At 49.8% G+C, this 15232-nt stretch overlaps 1 long non-coding RNA gene and 1 pseudogene across 1 annotated transcript in view; one reads left to right on the forward strand and one right to left on the reverse strand.

The window, feature by feature from the left end:
* Positions 1-14004, forward strand: part of LOC140402383 (uncharacterized) — a 53893-nt gene extending 39889 nt beyond the window's left edge. The window contains exons 3-4 of the long non-coding RNA XR_011938130.1: positions 7934-8001; positions 12870-14004. This is a non-coding gene — a long non-coding RNA (uncharacterized lncRNA). The remainder of the gene's footprint in view (positions 1-7933; positions 8002-12869) is intronic.
* LOC140402381 (prolyl hydroxylase EGLN3-like) overlaps positions 1-15232 on the reverse strand; it is a 275709-nt pseudogene that overhangs the window by 46274 nt on the left and 214203 nt on the right.

Consider the following 15232-nt stretch of genomic DNA (forward strand, 5'->3'; position numbering starts at 1 on the left):
TTGTGCCATTGCGGTTAGTGAGAGCTTTGTCTGATCGTTGTCCCATTGCGGTTCGTGAGAGCTTTGTCTGATCGTTGTGCCATTGCAGTTAGTGAGAGCTTTGTCTGATCGTTGTGCCATTGCAGTTAGTGAGAGCTTTGTCTGATCGTTGCCCCATTGCTGTTAGTGAGAGCTTTGTCTGATCGTTGTCCCATTGCGGTTAGTGAGAGCTTTGTCTGATCGTTGTCCCATTGCTGTTAGTGAGAGCTTTGTCTGATCGTTGTGCCATTGCAGTTAGTGAGAGCTTTGTCTGATCGTTGTCCCATTGCGGTTAGTGAGAGCTTTGTCTGATCGTTGTCCCATTGCGGTTAGTGAGAGCTTTGTCTGATCGTTGTCCCATTGCTGTTAGTGAGAGCTTTGTCTGATCGTTGTGCCATTGCAGTTAGTGAGAGCTTTGTCTGATCGTTGTCCCATTGCGGTTAGTGAGAGCTTTGTCTGATCGTTGTCCCATTGCTGTTAGTGAGAGCTTTGTCTGATCGTTGTGCCATTGCTGTAAGTGAGAGATTTGTCTGATTGTTGTCTCATTGCGGTTAGTGAGAGCTTTGTCTGATCGTTGTCCCATTGCTGTTAGTGAGAGCTTTGTCTGATCCTTGTCTCATTGCGGTTAGTGAGAGCTTTGTCTGATCGTTGTGCCATTGCGGTCAGTGAGAGCTTTGTCGGATCGTTGTCCCATTGCGGTCAGTGAGAGCTTTGTCTGATCGTTGTCCCATTGCTGTTAGTGAGAGCTTTGTCTGATCGTTGTCCCATTGCGGTTAGTGAGAGCTTTTTCTGATCGTTGTCCCATTGCTGTTAGTGAGAGCTTTGTCTGATCGTTGTCTCATTGCGGTTAGTGAGAGCTTTGTCTGATCGTTGTCCCATTGCTGTTAGTGAGAGCTTTGTCTGATCGTTGTGCCATTGCGGTTAGTGAGAGCTTTGTCTGATTGTTGTCCCATTGCTGTTAGTGAGAGCTTTGTCTGATCGTTGTCCCATTGCGGTTAGTGAGAGCTTTGTCTGATCGTTGTCTCATTGCTGTTAGTGAGAGCTTTGTCTGATCGTTGTCCCATTGCGGTTAGTGAGAGCTTTGTCTGATCGTTGTCCCATTGCTATTAGTGAGAGCTTTGTCTGATCGTTGTCCCATTGCTGTTAGTGAGAGCTTTGTGCCATTGCAGTTAGTGAGAGCTTTGTCTGATCTTTGTCCCATTGCGGTTAGTGAGAGATTTGTCTGATCGTTGTCTCATTGCTGTTAGTGAGAGCTTTGTCTGATCGTTGTGCCATTGCGGTTAGTGAGAGCTTTGTCTGATCGTTGTCCCATTGCTGTTCGTGAGAGCTTTGTGCCATTGCAGTTAGTGAGAGCTTTGTCTGATCGTTGTCCCATTGCGGTTCGTGAGAGCTTTGTCTGATCGTTGTCCCATTGCGGTTAGTGAGAGCTTTGTCTGATCGTTGTCCCATTGCTGTTCGTGAGAGCTTTGTGCCATTGCAGTTAGTGAGAGCTTTGTCTGATCGTTGTCCCATTGCGGTTAGTGAGAGCTTTGTCTGATCGTTGTCCCATTGCGGTTAGTGAGAGCTTTGTCTGATCGTTGTCTCATTGCTGTTCGGAAGAGCTTTGTCTGATCGTTGTCCCATTGCTGTTCGGAAGAGCTTTGTCTGATCGTTGTCCCATTGCTGTTAGTGAGAGCTTTGTCTGATCGTTGTCCCATTGCTGTTCGGAAGAGCTTTGTCTGATCGTTGTCCCATTGCTGTTAGTGAGAGCTTTGTCTGATCGTTGTCCCATTGCAGTTAGTGAGAGCTTTGTCTGATCGTTGTCCCTTTGCGGTTAGTGAGAGCTTTGTCTGATCGTTGTCCCATTGCTGTTAGTGAGAGCTTTGTCTGATCGTTGTCCCATTGCTGTTCGGAAGAGCTTTGTCTGATCGTTGTCCCATTGCTGTTAGTGAGAGCTTTGTCTGATCGTTGTCCCATTGCAGTTAGTGAGAGCTTTGTCTGATCGTTGTCCCATTGCTGTTAGTGAGAGCTTTGTCTGATCGTTGTCCCATTGCGGTTAGTGAGAGCTTTGTCTGATCGTTGTCCCATTGCGGTTAGGAAGAGCTTTGTCTGATCGTTGTCCCATTGCTGTTAGTGAGAGCTTTGTCTGATCGTTGTCCCATTGCAGTTAGTGAGAACTTTGGCTGATCGTTGTCCCATTGCGGTTAGTGAGAGCTTTGTCTGATCATTGTCTAATTGCTGTTAGTGAGAGCTTTGTCTGATCGTTGTGCCATTGCGGTCAGTGAGAGCTTTGTCTGATCGTTGTCCCATTGCAGTTAGTGAGAACTTTGGCTGATCGTTGTGCCATTGCGGTCAGTGAGAGCTTTGTCTGATCGCTGTCCCATTGCTGTTAGTGAGAGCTTTGTCTGATCGTTGTCCCATTGCGGTTAGTGAGAGCTTTGTCTGATCGTTGTCCCATTGCTGTTAGTGAGAGCTTTGTCTGATCGTTGTGCCATTGCAGTTAGTGAGAGCTTTGTCTGATCGTTGTCCCATTGCTGTTAGTGAGAGCTTTGTCTGATCGTTGTCCCATTGCGGTTAGTGAGAGCTTTGTCTGATCGTTGTCCCATTGCGGTTAGTGAGAGCTTTGTGTACCCAAATCTCTTACATGGCAACAGTGGCTGTGGCTGAAAAGTATCTCGTTGGGTATGGAACGCTTTGGGACACATCGGCGCTGTGTGAGGCGCTGTGTAAATGCAAATTCTAAACAGAAGGCGCTCAACTGGGACAGTTCATTTTCATGTGCCCCCCCCTCCCCAGCTGCAAGGTGGGGCCGTTTCACAAGCAGTCACAGGACAGGAAAGGTGCTTTATCCTGTGGCCTAGTGAAGCTGCAGGCAGAGCTGGAGCTCTCATTCCCAGCTAATTATAATCTCCAGTCACTTCCCTCTGGGAATCCGGAGAACGGATATCGCTCCCCCTGCTAAAGGGGGCCTAAACATTGGGCTTTAAATCAAACCTCCGCATATTTACAGAAAAAATAGGAGCTGGCAGAGTCCACTCGGCCCTTCGAGCCTGCTCGGCCATTCATGATGATCATGGCTGATCATCAACTTCAATACCCTGATCGCGCCTTCCCCCATATCCCTTGATCCCTTTAGTCCAAGAGCTAGATCTAATTCCTTCTTGAAATTACACAGCGTTTTGGCCTCAGCTACTTTCTGTCGTAGCAAATTCCACAGACTCACCTCTCTCTGGGTGAAGAAATTTCTCCTCACCTGAGTCCTAAAAGGTTTACCCCTGATCCTCAAACTATGCCCCCTCGTTCTGGACTCCCCCACCATCGGGAACATTGTTTCTGAATCTACCCTGTCTAATTTTGTTATAATTTTGTAAGTTTCTATGAGATCCCCTCTCACTCTTCTAAACTCCAATGTATATAATCCTAACCAATTTAGTCTCTCCTCATATGACATTCCCGCCATCCCAGGAATCAGCCGGGTAAACCTTCGCTGCACTCCCTCCACAGCAAGAACATCCTTCCTCAGATAAGGACACCAACACTGCCCACAATACTCCAGGTGTGGCCTCACCAATGCCCGATACAATTGCAGTAAAACATCCCTATTCCTATATTCCAATCCTCTCGCTATGAAGGGCAACATACCATTTGCCTTCTTTACCGCCTGCTGTACCTGCGCGCTTACTTTCAGCGACTGATGCACGAGGACACCAAGGTCTCGCTGAGTATCCAGCTCTCTTAATTTACACCCATTCATATAACAATCTGCCTTCCTATTTTTGCTCCCGAAGTGGATAACCTCACATTTATCCACATTATACTGCATCTGCCTTGCATTTAAATCCATGCTGACTTTGCCTGACGGTCTGGGAGGCACGTGGTAGCACAGTGGTTAGCAATGTTGCTTCACAGCTCCAAGGTTCCAGGTTCGATTCCCGGCTCGGGTCACTGTCTGTGCGGAGTCTGCACCTTCTCCCCGTGTCTGTGTGGGTTTCCTCCGGGTGCTCCGGTTTCCTCCCGCAGTCCAAAGCTGTGCAGGTTAGGTGGATTGGCCATGCTAAATTTCCCTTCGTATCCAAAAAGGTTAGGTGGGGTTACGGATAGGGTGGAGGCGTGGGCTTAAGTAGGGTGCTCTTTCCAAGGGCCAGTGCAGACTCGATGGGCCGAATGGCCTCCTTCTGCATTGTAAATTCTATGATTACACCACTGCTTTCCAAATGCTGTGCTATGAAATCCTTGATAATTGACTCCAGCAACTTCCCTCCTACCAACATTAGGCCCACTGGTCTATAGTTCCCTGTTTTCTCTCTACCTCCCTTTTTGAATAGTGGGGTTATATTCACTATCCTGCAATCTGTAAGAATCGTTCCAGAGTCCAAAGAATTTTGGAAAATGACCACCAATGGATCTACTATTTCCAGGACCACTTCCTTAAGTACTCTGGGATGAAGATTATCAGGCCCTGGAGATTTGTCTGCCTTTAATCCCATTAATTTCCCCAAAGTCATTACTTTACTGATACTAATTTCCTTCAGTTCATCACTAGTTTCTCAGAACTTCCAGTATATTATTTTTTATTCTTTTTAAATAAATTTAGAGTACCCAATTCATTTTTTCCAATTAAGGGGGCAATTTAGCGTGGCCAATCCACCTAGCCTGCACATCTTTGGGTTGTGGGGGTGAGACCCACGCAGACACGGGGAGAATGTGCAAACTCCACACGGACAGTGACCCAGAGCCGGGATCGAACCTGGGGCCTCGGCGCCGTGAGGCAGCAGTGCTAACCACTGCACCACCGTGCTGCCCTCCCTTTCTACTCTTGCGCCAAGTAGGAATAAACAACTTTCGGAATTCACCTATTCGTTCTTTGAATGCTGCCTTTGCCGCTGCCCTGCCTTTCAGTAATCTTTCCCAGTCCATCATTGCCAGCTTGTGCCTCATACCATCAGAGTGACCTTTACTGAGGTTCAGGACCCTGGTCTCAGAATCAACTATCTCACTATTCACCTTGATAAAGAATTCTACCATATTATGGTCACTCCTCCCCAAGGGTTCTCTCACAACTAGATTGCCAACCAATCCCTTCTCATCGCACAACACCCAGTCCAAGATGGTTGGTTCCTCAACATATTGGTCCACAAAACCATCTCGTACACACTCCAGAAATTCCTGATCTATTGGGTGACTAATTTGAGTCACCCAATCTGTATGCAGATTACATTGTGACTGGACTTACCATCTTGGCACCCGTGTCCCTTTTATCAAATCATCCCCCCCCCCCCCCCCCCCCCAATTAAGCCTCAGAGTTGATCTTTCCTCCACCAACTGACAGCAGTTGGCCATTGTGAAGCTTTGCCCCACTTCTTCTGGGGTCCGCCTCTTCAGTCTGGAGGATCTGGAAAAAAAGCAAGAGGCCTATCTTGTGAGCAGAGGCTGAGCAAATTGGCCCTCTTGCTTATTCTCTGGAGTTCGGATGAGTGAGCGGTGATCTTGGGGCTGGACAGGGTGAGACACCCGAGAGATTGTTCCTCCCCACCCCGGACACCCTGGCTGAGGGCCTGTTCTGTGCTGTACTGTTCTATGTTCTAAGGTGGCACAGTCTCGGGATAAGGGGTTAATCATTGAGGAGTGCGATGAGGAGAAATTTCTTCACTCAAAGGGATGTGAGTTTTTAGAATTCACTAGCCCATCGTGGGAAACAAGGGATGTGCGCAAGGGTAGTGAAAATTGAGACACCTGATTGAAACACGTGAGGCTCTGAGGGGTCTTGACAGGGTTAGATGCTGGGAGAATGTTTTCTCTCTCGGGTGGGAGTGTGGGTGCAGAATCTAAGGCTAAGAGGGGTCTCCAGTTGAAAACTGAAATGAGGGGGAATTTCTTCTCTCGGAAGGTTGTTAGTCTTCCTCAGTGAGCAGTCGGGGGGGGGGGGGGGGGGGGGGGCGGTTGCTGGGTCATTGAATATATTCAAGGCTGGGTTAAACAGATTCTTGATCGACAATGGAGTTCGAGGCACAGGCCGTAATCGTACCGAATGGCGGAATAGGCTTGAGGGGCTGAATGGCCCCGTCCCGTGTTCCTATTTCACATGTCTGTACCGGAGCAAAACACTGTAGGAATTCTAGGACTGGGAAGGTTATTGAGGCGTGGTCATTACAGAGTAGAAGGAGGCCATATTCAGCCCCTCAAATCTATACTGGACCTGTCTGAGGCGGTTGGCAAAAACAGATTGGAGGGCAATCCAGATAAGTACTGTTGCTAACTTTAGCCTTAGTTTAATTGCTCTGTTCTATCACCTTTGCTCTTGAGTCGCCAGGTATCTTTCTGATACCGCCACGTGGTTCAAGTCCGAGTAATGATCAATAATCCAACACACCGCTTAGTAAGAGTTAAATCAAAGCACATTTATTATATACAGTAATCAATACTTACGCATAAATTCTACATCTAAGCTACTTCCTACAACTAACAGGCCAATACTTAATTTGGAAATGGCCCACCAGGTCAGGGAAACGAATGGCCTTTCGTTTGGGTTCTGAGCCTGCGGGATTCGAAGCTGGTACAGATCGATAGCTAGGAGCGCCTTTCTCGTAGCGAGCGTTGAAGTAAGACTTACGATTTGAGCGGCTGTTGCAGAAGGCTAGCAGAAGGGTCGATTTGAACTTGGACTCTATTCTTATAGTCCCCAGGGGCTTCCCGCCTTTCGGGGCGGACCCTGTACCTGGTTCCAAGTGATTGGACTTTGTCCCAATCACTTGGTTCGATATTCTCCAATGCTGGAGCGATTCCTTGATCGATGGGCGGCCTTGGGGTTATCGTTCACCTCCCTTTGTGTAGGCTCCTGTTGGCGCCGAAGAGTCTGGGTTGACTTTTGTGTCTAAATGGTTGCACATTGTTCCCGGGGATTGCTCATTAATATTCAGACGGCTGGTGTTTTGTTGTGCTGATGGCTGCAGGTATCGATCTTGTCTGGCCTTCCCAGAGGTGAATACACAGTTTACCTGCAGCTACTTGTTTTAGTCCTGTTGGCTGATTTTCCCATCAGCCTTTTCCGTTCGCCATTTTAAATCGGGGTTAGCCATTCTAAATCGGGAGTTAGCCATTTTAACTGGCTACATTACCTGGTTGGGGGGGGGGGGGGGCGTGGGAGTGGGGGAGAAGAAAAGAATAGAAGGTTATGTAGATGGGGTTCGATGAAGAGGGACGGAAAGAGGTTAATTTGGAATTTAATTCAGCATGGCCCATTTGGGCCAGTTACTTTGAACAGCTCAAGTGAGTGCATCCAATTAGGCCCAGTGAGGACTGCGTGCCTCCCGGATTTGTTGTACGTTGGTTGGATGAAGTTAACGGGCGATGACTTTTATGCCGTGGGAAGAGGATGGGCTGCCATATAAAAAGGCCCATTGAGAGGGTAGAGCAGAAATGGTTTGAAAAGCTGAGGTAGTTGTTCAAATAGCGCTGGGGAACCTGGGCAGGCGGAATGGGACCTATGCTTGTTGCCTCCTGCAAAGGGCACACATCGGTCAGTGCAGCGCTCCCATCGGTGTGGAGTCTCTGGTTTGAGCGCGTGTGTGCGTTGCCTAGCGCACCGAGGGAATCGGCGACTTTCCTTGTGAAGGGCGCCCATAGCCCCTTACAAATGCGACCTTTCTCACCCAGCGAGTGGTCGGGGTCTGATTGCACGGCCTGGAAGTGTGGTGGAGGCAGGTTCAATCGAGGCGTTCGGGAGGCCTCATTTTCTATGTGCAGGGGGTAACGGGGGGGGGGGGGGGGGGGGTTGCGTGGCGGAAGGCAGGGGAAGTGACGATGCTCGTTCGTAGACACGATGGGCCGAATGGCCTCCGCTGCCTGTGACATTTCTGTGGTACGTCCAAGGCCCTGTGGCCACCAGCTGAGAGCTAATTCTTTGACTGACCGGCACTTTCTCTCTCTCTCTCCTCAGGTACGCCATCACCGTCTGGTATTTTGACGGGAAGGAGAGATTAGAAGCCAAGGAGCGATTCAAGAGGGGTATGGAGTCCGTCTCTGCTCCCAGTCCCTTTCCCGATTGAACCCCCCAGCTTTTTTTGCCCTGGTTGCGTGTTGAATATTCGGGATTCTTGGCTCTTCAGACCCCGTTGGGGAATTTGGATAATTTGTGTCCCTTGACGTGGAGAAGGGGAAGAGTGAGATTGGATAGACACGTTCAAAATCATTGAAGATGAGAATCAATAATCCGAAGCAGTCACCCCCATGTCAGCAACTAGCGGACACCGATTTAACGTGACTTGCTAAAGGACCAGAGGTGACGTGAGGGAAATATGATTTAGATGGCAAGCAAACATCTGCCTGCTAGGCCACCGGATACAGATTTGGTCGCAAATTTCAAATGGAAATGGGAGGCAAAGGAACAATGATACGTAAGAGGCATGCTGTCGAAGCTTTTCATCTTGCACTCATCAGGACAAATGCCAAATTTTAAATGAGGCAACAATTTAACACAGTGTGAGAAAAGCTCAGGGGACAACGGCTTGTGGCAGCATTCTCCATGGCAACGGCTCGATCAATCAGAGCCGACTCGCCAACCAATCGCCACCCTTTTTCACTTGCCCTGTAAATCGCTGCTCCCTTTGAAATTTGGCATTCTTGTATTTGTCCTGATGAGGCCAAGACAAAAAACTTCGACAACATGTCTCTTTTTTTTCCAGCAGGGCTCAAATGATATATAATTTTCATTCGTTCACGGGATGTGGGCGTCGCTGGCTGAGCCAGCATTTGCTGCCCATCCCCGAGGGCATTTAAGAGTCGACCACGTTGCCGTGGGTCTGGAGTCACATGTAGGCCAGACCGGGTAAGGACGGCAGATTTCCTTCCCATTAGTGAACCAGATGGGTTTTTACGACAATGGTTTCGTGGTCACCGTTAGACTTTTAATTCCAGATTTTAATTGAATTCAAATTTCACCATCTGCTATGGCGGGAATCGAACCCGGGTCCCCATATGACTCTGGATCACCAGTCCAGCGACAATACCACTACACCATTGCCTCCCCGACGGGGGTATAGGGAAAGACTTACAAACGAATGCACAGAGCAGGAGCACTCAGCCCCTCAAGCCGGTTCCGCCACACAATAAGATCATGGCCGATCTGATTGTAACTCAACCCCATGTTCCTGCCAAACCTGATAACCTTTGACTCCCTTGTTAGTCAAGAATCTATCTGCCTCAGCCTTAAATTATTCAGCAACCCTGCCCCTACTGCTCCCTGGGGAAGAGTTCCAAAGATTTGCGATCCTCTGAGAGCAAATAAGTCTCCTAATCTCTCACGTTAAATGGGAGACCCTTTATTGCTAAACTATCCCCGCCCTAGTCTCACACACAAGGGGGAGCACCCTTTCAGCATCCTCCGTCGAGCTCCATCAAGCTTTTAATAAGATCACCTCACAATCTTCTAAACTCCCAAAGGATACAGAACCAACCATCACAGACGTAATCCCGCTCCCGAACCCAGGTATCAGTCTCTGAACTACATTTATAACACATTTATATCCTCAAATGCATTTGTACGGCGCCGTTCTTGTCCTGCGGATGCTCCATGATACTTGCCAACCAGTGAAGTTCCTTTTAAAGTGTGGTTGCCGTTGTCATGCAGGAAATGCAGCGGCCAATTTGCACACAGCAAGATCGCATAACGAATGGTGTGGCGACGCACAGATCATCTGTTTTCAGTGACTTTAAGGACACCAGGCTGAATTCCTCTGATCCGCCTCGGGATCTTGCACATCCCGAGCGGGAAGACGGGACCGTGCTTTGGGTTCCATTGTGGGTTGGGTGGGGGGGGGGGGGGGGGGGGGGGGGATCTGACCCCCACCACTGCAGAACAAGGGTCACAGAATAACAGCCGTGGCCATTTTTCCCCCCTGGAGGTGCTGAGGACGGTTTTAGTCGTCCACCAGTTGCCTGAGCTCGGGTAATTCCGCTGCACCAAACGTGGGGGAACTATCAATCGGTTCTGCTGGTGAGATTCCTTCAGTTCAACATCGTTCCCAGACCCATGCTGGTACTGTGCAGAGTCAGTATTCAGAACCGATTGATAGTTCCCCCATGTTTGGTGCAGTGGAATTACTCGAGCTCAGGCAACTGGTGGACGACTGTCTGCTACTTCGCTCCGCTGTCTAAAATCCTTTTTACCCTCGAGCGCAGAAGCCTGTACCCCATTCAACCATGGCTGATATGTTTCTCATCCCCATTCTCCTGCCTCTTCCCCATAACCCCTGATCCCCTTATTAATCAAGAACCTATCCATCTCTGTCTTAAAGTCACTCAGTGATTTGGCCTCCACAACCTTCTGCACTGAAGGAAGCCATTTGGCCCATTGGATCTGTGTTGGCTTCGTGAAAGAACAATCCACTTAGCCCCCTTTGCTTTTCAGAAAGTTACTATTGACCCTCCAATCTTTCAGGCACTGCGATCCAGATCTTCTTAACTTGTTGACGTTTTTTAAAATATCCCCTAATTTCCCATCTGATTTTTAAAAATTGTCGGCTGACTTTCCTCCCAAAGGAAACATGATCACCTTATTTATTCTAGTGGGGAGAGAGTGATGTGGTGATGTCATTGGATTAGTAATCCAGAGGCCCCCAGGTTAACGCTCTGTGCGACACGGGTTCAAATCCCACCCCGGCAGCTGGTGGAATTTAAGTTTAAATTAATAAAATCTGGGATTGAAAGCGAGTCTCAGTAACGGCGACCGTCATCGATTGTCGTAAAAACCCATCTGGTTCACTAATGTCCTCTAGGGAGGGAAATCCGCCGTCCTTACCCGGTCTGGCCGACACGTGACTCCAGACCCCACAGCGAATGTCGTTGACTCTTCACTGCCCCCCCCCCTCTGAAATGATCAAGCAAAACACTCAGTTCAAGGGCAATTAGGGATGGGTATTAGGATTCCCCCCCCCCCCAAAAAAAAACTATGTCTCGGGTGCTGGAACGGAACCCCAATATTTTAGTTTATTTTAAGACTGTGTTGAATGAATGATTTGCTTCAGGAGTGAGTGCACAAACAAATAGGGCTTGGATATTTTTAAAACAAAAATTTATTATTAATATTAAACTTTTTAATTTCTTGCATAAAAAGAACAATTTACAATTACCTCTTAAACACTACTACTCAATTTCCCACTAAACAAGAAGAAAATAAACGTACAGCTCTCGATCTATCTTAAAACCAGCATGGCATAGAGTAATTCTTGCTTTATAAAACAGATTTGACCCCGGTTGGAACTCCTTCAGATTCTGGCTGAATATCTTCAAACAGCTGGTTCACCTGGTGCGTTTCAGCTTCTTGTCCCCAGACAAGACTGCTCTGCTTTAAATATTATTATTCTTTTATAGCTATCCCACCGTTTGAGTATCCAATTATTTTTTTCCAATTAAGGGGCAATTTAGCGTGGCCAATCCACCTACCCTGCACATCTTTTGGGTTGTGGGGGTGAAACCCACACAGACACTGGGAAAATGTGCAAACTCCACATGGACAATGACCTAGAACCTGAGGAGCTCGGCGCTGTGAGGCAGCAGTGCTAACCACTGTGCCATTGTGCCACCCGATAACTATCCCACTGTGAGAGAATTGTGGACTGCGTGTCAGGCAGATCAGACTTCACCTCTTCTATCTCCAAGCCCTTCTACAATGAAATGAAAAATGAAAATCGCTTATTGTCACACGTAGGCTTCAAATGAAGTTACTGTGAAAAGCCTCGAGTCGCCACATTCCGACGCCTGTTTGGGGAGGCTGGTACGGGCATTGAACCCTGCTGCTGGCCTGCCTTGGTCTGCTTTCAAAGCCAGCGACTTATCCCTGTGCTAAACAGCCCCTGCAAAACAGCCTCTCTACATTTCCTTGGCTCCATCCAGCAATGACATCATCTCTCCCCAAGCTGCAAAACAAATGAACTCCCCAGGGACTTTCCCCAGTCAAACCACAGAGCATCAGCCCAGACTGAAAACCATTGTTTTTTCACCTTCTGGCTGCTCGAAACTCCCCGGTTTTACAAAACGGAATCATTTTTTAAAAAAACATGACCCCTGCAGTCAAACACACCCAGGCCTTTAATCCTTAAATGATCCCAATGCTTAGAATCCAATATTCCTAGAATCCTCCATTTGTCAGGGGGCAACAAAGGCTGGCTTTTCCGGTGACACCCACCGCACCATGAAAGAATAAAGGGAAAAAAACTTGTGATTTTGTACACGTGGAAGATAGAGCAGGAATAGGTCCTTCGAGCCTGCTCTGCTGTTCAACATGATCACGCTGACCCTCTCATCTCGACGCCGTACTCCTGCCCTCTCCCCATACTCCTTTGACACCTTTGGAGTCAAGGGATTTTATCTATTTGCTCCTTGAGTATATTCAGTGATTTAGTGCTTGACGACGTGAAATCCCGGGTTCGATTCCCGGCTTGGGGCACTGTCTGTGCGGAGTCTGCACCTTCTCCCCGTGTCTGTGTGGGTTTCCTCTCACAAGTCCCGAAAGACGTCCTTGTTAGGTGAATTGGACATTCTGAATTCTCCCTCTGTGTACCCGAACAGGTGCCGGAGTGTGGCGACTAGGGACTTTTCACAGTAACTTCATTGCAGTGTTAATGCAAGCCTACTTGTGACGCTAATAAAGATTATTTAAAAAATTTCCACTACACCCTCTCTGCCTTGACTTCCTTCTTGAAGTGTGGTGCGGAGTACTGGACAGGACAAGAGGCCACACCGGTGATTCCTCACCGCCTGACTCTTGTCTTCCCTATGTTCTTATTAATCGAGGCACGGTTCAGGCATTTTTAAAAATAAAAGCTGTTTTATCGACTCATCACCTTCAAACGTCCTCTTCTCTTCTCTCTTCACAGCTTCAGATCAGAAGGCCTCGCAGTTCGCCCAGACCAGTACCACCTAGGGCCCAGCTTTGGACGGCTGACCACCTCAACGAGCAGATGGGTTGCATGCGTCGAGCTGCTATTGGTCGATTCGCCACCTGGTCTGCGTTCGCCCATCGCCCGGCTCCGCCCCTTCCCCTCTGCCCACCCGCCTTCGGGGGGTGGGGGGGGGGCGCCCCTGAAGAGGACGCTCACCCATCGCGCCCTTCGAAGCGAGAAAGAGAAAGGGGTCGAGGGTTAAGTCAGGTGGAAATTAACCCTTCGCTGTCCACCCTGCACGTCGACAGCGAGAGGGAGGCTGGTATTGCTCCATTGGGACTTCTCTATACGTTGGCCTGTTACCAAGCCCAGTGTAAACCCTTTGCACGTATAATTTAGGCCAGATTTGATTTGAGGCGGTGGGGGAAAGCATCATCCAGGTCCAAGACTCCAGCTGCCGAGCTTTGGACTTTATCAGCGTGGCCCCACCCCACCGGACAATACACCAAGCGGATTCAAGTACTGTCTTCGCGAAGGTGTTTTCTGAGTGGATTTGTTCTGCCCCCCCCCCCCCCCCACATTGCTGATTGTCGTAGGGATCAGACTGCGGGTTTCAGGACCCCGAAACACACTATGTGTACTCACTGTTAACGCAGCGGGCAGAGTATCCCGGCTCTGAGCTCGCCCCGGCGGAAAACGTCCAATTTCCGAGTGGCCATGTGATTTTGATGGACCTCCTAAGGACCTGTGCCCTCGCCCCCTCGAGGGGACAGGCGCGCTGCGACGCGCCCACCGTCGCTCAACGAAATGCAACCGCTATTACACAGACGTGGCTCCGTCGACCTGGCTGAAGGCCGTTACACCTTCCGCGCGGCTGTCGCCTTCACATCTGCCCCGGAGGCTTCGGGAACGTGAGGATTAATCCCCGGAACGCTGCAACTGCATCCGGGGGGGGGGGGGGGGAAATCCAAGCTACTTCTAAAAGGAATGTCGTCTTTCCGTCTCGAGGTGATGCGGAATTCGGGGGGAAAGACTTGTGGCCTAGCGGAGTGTGTATTTGCCTTCACAGTTGGGTTCGGAAGGTGGGGGCGATGGATGTGTGGGGCAACCAAACGGGTGCATGGATGATTTGGGGGGGTGGGGGGGGGGGTGGGGGGGAGTGGGGAAACAATCATAAGGTGAAGCCTCCAGGATTGTGTCCAGCCAGAGTTGGCAACTCGCCCTGTGGCTGCTGCAGGCCCAGGGGTGTTGGGGTGCCTGGGTAAGCAGGACAGGTTGGGTTCTACCAATGGGTGGACACCCTCATCTTGGGTCGGGGAGTGGGGGGTGGATGGTTGGGGCGAGAGATATGCAAGGATTAGGAGCATTTGTCAGCAATTCGGCCCCTCTAGCCTGTTCCGCCATTCAATAAGATTATGGCCTTGTGGCCTCGACTACAGTTTCCTGCCGGCCCTCTGCATAACCCTCAGCTCCCTCGTCAATCAAAGATCTGCATAACGCAGGCTCGAATGTATTCAGAGACACAACCCCTCCCCACACACACACACACACACACACACAGACAGTTCTCTGGGGTAGAGCATCACCGCCCATTGTGTCTGCGCCGGCAAACAGAATTCCACATGTGGAACGTGGCCCCCTCGCTCGCCACTCCCTCGCAGGAGGACAGCGCAGCAGGAGCGCGCCCCCTGACCGCAGGCGGGAGGAGAGCCTGCTGGGCCGCAGGGCCGGAGAGCAGGGTACGACATTGGCCACACCGGAGACTTAACGAATGGCCTTTATTTTCCCAACGTTGGCAATGCCTTGACAGAGCTGGCTGGCGTCCAGGCTCCAGGTTCAGCTTCCACTCGACCTTTTGCGAGGGGAAGGAATTTATCGTCTTGTCTGTGCATTTTTCCGCGGTTGGTGTGGGGGGAGGGTTGGTGGTGGGGGGGGGGGGGGGGTGGGGGGCGGTTTGAGCGACTGTATGTAGAATCTGAGTTTGCAGTTTAATTTTGTAAAGTGAATTGCACTTTCTCACGCCTTCACCTTTATATCAGTGAAGAAAGTGTGGGCTCCCGATTAAACGTGAACTGTTCACTCTCGCAAATGTGGCTTCTCTTCCATCTGTCGGGGTTTCATTCCCCCCCCCCCCCCTTTCCTCGCCCCTCTATGCCGGGACGAGGGCAGTGGGAAGGGCACAAGATATTCATTCCTTCTCTCCCTCCCCCCCCCCCCCCCCCAACTCTCCAAATCCTCTCTGCTCTCCTCCAATTCTGACCCATCCCCGATTTCCATCGCTCCGCTATTGGTGGCCGTGACCCCCGCTGCCTGGGCCCGAGATTCTGGGGCTGTACGTGTAAATCTCGGCGTGTCCC

Source organism: Scyliorhinus torazame, chromosome 25 (assembly GCF_047496885.1).
Source record: "Scyliorhinus torazame isolate Kashiwa2021f chromosome 25, sScyTor2.1, whole genome shotgun sequence".
Classification (NCBI taxonomy): domain Eukaryota; kingdom Metazoa; phylum Chordata; class Chondrichthyes; order Carcharhiniformes; family Scyliorhinidae; genus Scyliorhinus; species Scyliorhinus torazame.